The 6,591-nt window shown below is 40.7% G+C and overlaps 1 pseudogene; it reads left to right on the top strand.

The window, feature by feature from the left end:
• The first annotated feature begins 838 nt into the window (after positions 1 to 838).
• Positions 839 to 3,712, top strand: LOC142451371 (glia maturation factor beta pseudogene; annotated as a pseudogene).
• The last annotated feature ends 2,879 nt before the right edge of the window (positions 3,713 to 6,591 follow it).

Below are 6,591 nucleotides of genomic sequence, written 5' to 3'. Positions count from 1 at the left end.
AGAAGAGGGAGGTGGAAAGTCATGCATCTTAGCAGTTTCTGAGAGCTTGGATCCAATCAGGCCTGACTTTAAGAAATGACATTTTGCTTAAGCTAGTAGGACCCTAAAGAATCCCAGTGATGAGTAGGCTAGCTGTCGGGCTGATAACCACAAGGTCAGCAGTTCAAACCCACCAGCTACTCCAAGATGAGGCTTTCTACTCCTATAAAGAGTTGCAATCTCAGAAACTCACAAGAGCAGTTCTACTCTGTCTTATAGGGTCACTGTAAGCAGGAATCCACTTAAAGGCAGTGAGTTTGGAGTTTCTGGAGAGTGAACTGGATTTCTGTCACCTATACTAAGGATGTTGAAAAATATATAATTTATCAATTTTTTCCCTTACCACTATTTCTAATACCTAGCATGACACAAGTCAGGCATTTGATCTTTTTTTTCTTACATGAACACATGGGGGAAGGGAGACTAATAAAAGTGAAATATTGGGACAATTTTTAAGTTTGTTTATTTTTATAAAAGTTTTGACTTTTATGAACTAAATGAAGTTAAATAAAATATTTTGTATTAAAATAAATCCAAATATGAAAGCAAATGGCCCATGTAAAATAATTCGAAGACTCACATCCCATGAACATGAATGAAGTGCCTTGTAGACACATTCCTACCTCTTCTGTATCTCATCATTTTACACATGCATGGTGTGCCCACCCCCCTCACACTAGCCTTGCATTCATTGTCCTGTATGGTCACCACAAGCCATTCCATGTGCCTCCTAAGCACATGAAGAAATGTGACTAATCCAAATTGAGAGGTGTTGTTAATGTAAGATACACATTACATCATGAGGCAGGAGTGAGAAAAAATGAAGATGAAGTATCTTATTTAATAGTTCTAACACTGATTACTGTTTTAGAGGACAAGAGAGACCTCCAGACCAGGACAAACACAAGACAAAGATGAAGATACATCATCTTGGGATACTGAACTTTAAAAAGGTTCTGGGGGACGACAGGAGGAGAAGGGAATTGTCACAAAAGCATGACTGGTAGCAGATCAATACATCACAATTAGGGCGGGATTACAAAAGTAGGACAGAACCACGATTGGAATACATATTTTAGGTTAGACTGAAGAGCTTACAAGATTGGCCCACGCCTTCTGACCAAGGACTCATGACTATGTGATCGCTAGTATTGGTGTGGCATGTGGATTGATGATATTAGGTTGATCAAAATAATTATGAAATTTAAATCCACTGGTTTCTTTAACCCTTTTTAAAATGTGGCTACTGGAACACCCCATGAGTAGTTTATGCTATTCCCACAGGGCAGTGCTGATGTGTCCTGTCCATCACCAGCTGCTCCTGACGATTGAGCCTCTGCTGCTACCTTTATCTTGCCAGGACTTCAAACCATTATGGGAGTAGACAGCCTCATCTTTCTCCATCAGAGCCACTGGAAGGTTCGATCCGCTAACCTTGTGGTTGCAGCTCAGTGCGCAGCCCCACACCAACAAGGCCCCAGGAGGTCCATGCACAGAGCTGCTTTACATGAATGTCTAATGTCCATGTGTGGACGAAGGATGGCTGTTCTTCTGCCAACATATTTTGTGAGTAGAATTTGACCATTTAAACAGAAGATGTGTGGGCAGAGGCTTTTAAAGAAAGACTTCATTTGATGTACAAATGCATTCAAAAGTACAATTTTACTTCAGCCATGTTGAATATAAAACTGGGTTTTCCTTTCAGGTTTAAAACTTGAATCCACTAAGGGCATTCACAGACACCTGAACCCTTGCATGGGCTGTGTCCTTGTATGTCACTTAAGTTCTTTTTCCAAAGTCATTTAGGCCTGAATAAACCGTGTGCAGAATAAATGAGATATTATCAGTAGAGTTTAGCACAGAACCTCACACCGCAGTTTTTCCTGCTCTTGTGACGAGTGGCATGCAGCAACACCCGGGAAAGGTGGAAGGCAAACATACCCCGTATGAAGTAGCTCCGCTCTTCCCCTTCCATGCTCGGGAGTCTAGCATTTTCTCTGATCAAGAGGGCATTATAGTCACTTCCCCCTGCTTCCCTCCCCATTTCTGGAAATCCCACTGAGCCGCTGCCAATCCCCTGGTTTGCTGGGACCAATTCGACCCCCTGCTGAGAATGTGCACTTCACCCCAGGCATAGAATGCACATTTTAACAAGATCCTCAGGTGTTACTAATGCATACCTAAGAATTCTGTAGGAATCACCTAGGGATCTTATTAAAATATAGATTCTGATTCTGTATCTATGAGGTGGAAATTTAAATTCTCAGCAGGGAGTCAAATCAAAATGAATCAGGGTTTAAGTCCTGCTATGCAAGCACCTGCCTGTCTTCCAAGGTGTTGCCTGACATGGATCATCAGTCCTGAGGCCTGATGGCGATTGCGGCAGCTAAGGGTGCTAGGGCTGGGCTGTGGGCATCCTTCCCCCTGCTTTGCAAATAAGTGGACTACAGTTCCAAAGCCACACTGACCGACCAAGGGGTGTAAAACACAACCAACAAACACATATGAAAACCACAGGTCTGGCACCCAACGGTTGAGAACCTAATCTAGCTCATGCACAGAGGGAAATAAGGCTCTGGATTTTTCCAAAGTGATTCTGAAGCTCCCCCCAGGTGTAAGATTATAGGGGAAATGTTCTCCAACTTTGATTCTAGGATGCTATCATCGTCCTTCCTGGGTTCACACCTGTCTAGTCTAAGACCAACTTCTAAGCAAGCTGGTCAGCCAGCTGGTCACATACTTTGGACATGCTACCAGGAGTGACCAGTCCATGGAAAAGGACCTGCTTGGTAAAGAAGTATCAGAAGACCCTCCACAACGTCTCCAATCAAAGGACAATTGTGAGGAGGGCCCAGGACTGCACACAGGGTCCTGCGAATGGGAACCAACTCCAGGGCACTGACAGCAACTGGTCAGAGCTCCAAGCCGGGACTCTGTGCAAAGCTGGCTGGCCTTTACATGAAGTTGGGGGGCTTAATATGCATCAGTATCTATTCTGTGGTCTTGGGGACCTTTTGAAAAATAAATGAATAGCCTTCCAGGCTTGGACACTGAAAGAGGCGGCAGCTGTGCCTTTCTCAAAGGGGCCAGAGGGTAGGCGAGCCAGAGCCTGCTGACTGCCAGAAGGAAACTGAGCGAATCTTCCATGGTTTGTGATGTTGCTGAAGATTTCATGGAAAGGCTAAGAAAGTTCCGTTTTCATGAAGAAATGAACAATGCTGCCCTTATAATGAAGACTGACACGGAGAAATGCCTGATGGGACCGGATGAGGAATGTGAGGGCATTTCACCTGATGAGCTTAAAGATGAACTACCTGAACCACCACCTGGCTTCGTTATATACAGTTATAAATATCAACATGATAATGATGGAAGAGTTTCCTATCCTCTGTGCTTCTATTTCTCCCGTCCTATTGGATGTGAGCCTGAACAACAGATGATGCATGCTGGGAGTAAGAATAAGCTAGTCCAAACTGCTCATCTCACCATGGTATCCGAGATAAGAAATACTGAAGACCTAACAGAAGAATGTTACAGGAGAAACTTGGAATTTTCCACTCATGTGAACTTCCATGTTTCTAAAGTATTTATGTATGAACCTGACCACCCATCGTGGAATCAGACATGTTTGTTTCCTGCTGTAGAGAAAAATCTTCATTTGTGCAAAGTGTGAGTAAAGAGGAAACTATTTTCATAGTAATGAAACTTTACTGTAAAGTATTTCCTTATATTTGTAATGGCTAGGTGGAGACTTCTCTCCATGGACTTTTTGCACTCTTGTGACTAATTTCTACAGCATATGGTTCAGAATCTGTCACTGTTTACACACACCACTAGGAAGGAGGTACTTCTAGATTGTGAAAGACAACAGCTGCCTCCTTTGACAAATACTGGATGTCTGCAGTTCTGATATTGAAATAGTATCATTTGTCAAAGTCTTTGGATTTAATATGTGGTTAAAGACTTGAGTATCCTAATCTTGAACCATGGATGTACTATGGTTCAACCTATGGTACAAGCACATTAAAAAAAAGAATTCCATGCCTTCTTTGATTTCCTATATTTTAAAAAGCAAGTCTAGAAGTTATGTTCATCAATAATTCTTGATAGTCTGGAGGTTAGATTTTATGATAAAATGATGACAAGGATTATTAGACTTTCTTATGGAAAGTAGTGTCTTAATTTTGAAAATTGGTGGGTTATACAGAATCAAGGGTTTAATTGCTGATGATGTCAGTGTTCGATAATTTTGAACCTAAGTTAGTATAGTTCATTTACAAAGCATCTCCTCATGTTGTCTTATAAACACTTGTTATTTTCTTTTTTTTAATTTAATAAACCTTTTTTTGGGGGGGGTTTCCAGCTCTTATAAAAATCCAAACATCAATTGTATCAAACACCTTTATACATATGTTGCCATCACCATTTCCAAAACATTTTATTTCTACTTGAGCCCTTGGTATCAGCACCTCTTTTCTCCCCTCCCACCCTCATGAACCCTTGATAATGTATAAATTATTTTACATTATTTTACAAGATGTTATTTTAATAACATTAACACACCAATGGGTCTATACCTTATATTCTCAATGTCAGAAGGTATTTTAAAGTAGACACCTGAATAATTAACTAATCTTGATAGATGATGACATCCTTGTCATATAAGGTAAGGATTCTAATCTAAGAACAAAAAAATTGTTGAAGTAACTATTTAACATTAATTTGACAATAGGTAGTATTGAGACTAACCAAACGTGTGAGCTCTTATATTAAGATATTTAGAACTAGAAACATTATTTTTATGTCAGTGTGTGTTTTATTCATTTGCTCAGTACATCATTTTTGAGGCTTCTGTGTAAATTTTAATAAAGTGGTTAGGATGACTGGAATTTAATGAGAACTGAGTCGGCTGCAGAATTATTTTGAATTTACCTTCTTTCCCTTCCGTCTCCTGATGAAACCAATGATGAGAAGAACATGGGCAAAGGAACAACTTTAACAATAGAAGAAACCGCACAAGAAGAAATAAGGAACTGAATAAACATACTGAAACATCAGCTCCAAAATAAACTGAAACATTGTGCTCTTTTTAGAAAAACCTTGCTTCTCCTGAGAAGTTGGCATGCTCTCTCCTTCCCAAAAGCATATAGTATGAACCTTATCATGTTTCCCTTTTCCCCATGGCTACTAGGAAGCTCGGCGTAAAACCTCTTTTCATATTTACGAGTAGTATTTAGGTATTCTCTCCCCTTTTGTGGTCCTGATTTTTTCTTTCTAGAGCCATTTTACTAGCATCATTGTTGCACTTCTTTTGGAAATCACTTCAAAGTGTTGTTGAAAAGGTGTAGAAACTCCTGAGATCTTTCTATTCCACCAGAAATACTCTCCAAACAAGTGTCTCCTGAATGAGTCCACTGGCACCATCTACTCCCCACCATTACATGCTCCTTTGCCCATCACTTCTTTCACTAGCATTTATTTGGTATCCAGAGATCACGGCAGAAATCGTGATAGAAATACTTGACTCTGCCCCCAGCCTCTCTCCAAGGAGACATCCTTCCTGAACCACACAGTCAACCCTGTTCCGTCCTGATACAGGGCTTGAGGTTAGAATGCAATTGGGATCATTTTCTACTTATGTTTTCTCTTGAGAAAGTCAGAGGCATATTCTGTTACAATTCCCTCTCACAGATACTTCAAGCCATCTAATTACATGTCCACAAGAAAAATAAAAAAGGTCTATTCGATTAAAATTCCCTGTCACAGATATTTCAAGCCATCTAATTATGTTCCCCTTTAAAACACTGGGCTTAGCTGCCTTCTAAAAGGCTGCTGGGTTTTCTCCGCCATACATTATTTTATAAGATAGAGTACAAAGGGGGAAATGCCAGGAGATTCAACAGCTCTCTCTGGTTTTATTTAAAAGAAAAATGATTTCCTCCCTTTTATAAGACTATATGAGAGTGCTTCCAAAAGTTCATGGGAAAATAGGATCAACAACAATAGAATTGTTTTCCAAAAGAAGCATTTCTTGTTCTTTCTTTACTGACAATGTCGTGTTTCATGTTTGGAAAATCATACATCAATCCAAAATCCAGCAAAACACAGGAAGGTTCTTATGGAAGTTCTGATTTAAGATCACAGAGAAGAGTTCTAATGCATAGCTTGGGGACCCTCATTCACGAATTCACTCAGTACATGGTGACTGAGCATCCACACAACTCAGGCACTGACCGAACCTTTCATACAAATGTCACTTTGGGGTGACCCCAAGAATTTAGTCAGAGATGCTTTTCCATTAATGCATTACAAAATAGTCATCCCTGTTCTTCACATCTATAATTTTTGTACTCCAAGCACCCACCCCCACACCCCCACTCCCACCCTCTAAACCCCCATTCTCTCCCAGCCACAGTGCAATCCAGGCTCCAATACCTGGCCTGCAGCAGTTCTGACGGGTGGTGGTGTTTTGTGGGGGCCCATTCTGATGTGTAGTGGTCCTGTGGGGCCGAGCAGAATTGCCCAAGGGGTTTCTTAAGTGACTATCTTTAC

Source organism: Tenrec ecaudatus, chromosome 6 (genome assembly GCF_050624435.1).
Source record: "Tenrec ecaudatus isolate mTenEca1 chromosome 6, mTenEca1.hap1, whole genome shotgun sequence".
In the NCBI taxonomy this organism is placed as follows: domain Eukaryota; kingdom Metazoa; phylum Chordata; class Mammalia; order Afrosoricida; family Tenrecidae; genus Tenrec; species Tenrec ecaudatus.
The sequence above is the reverse complement of the archived record's forward strand: the minus strand, read 5'-3'. Positions and strand labels throughout refer to the sequence as shown.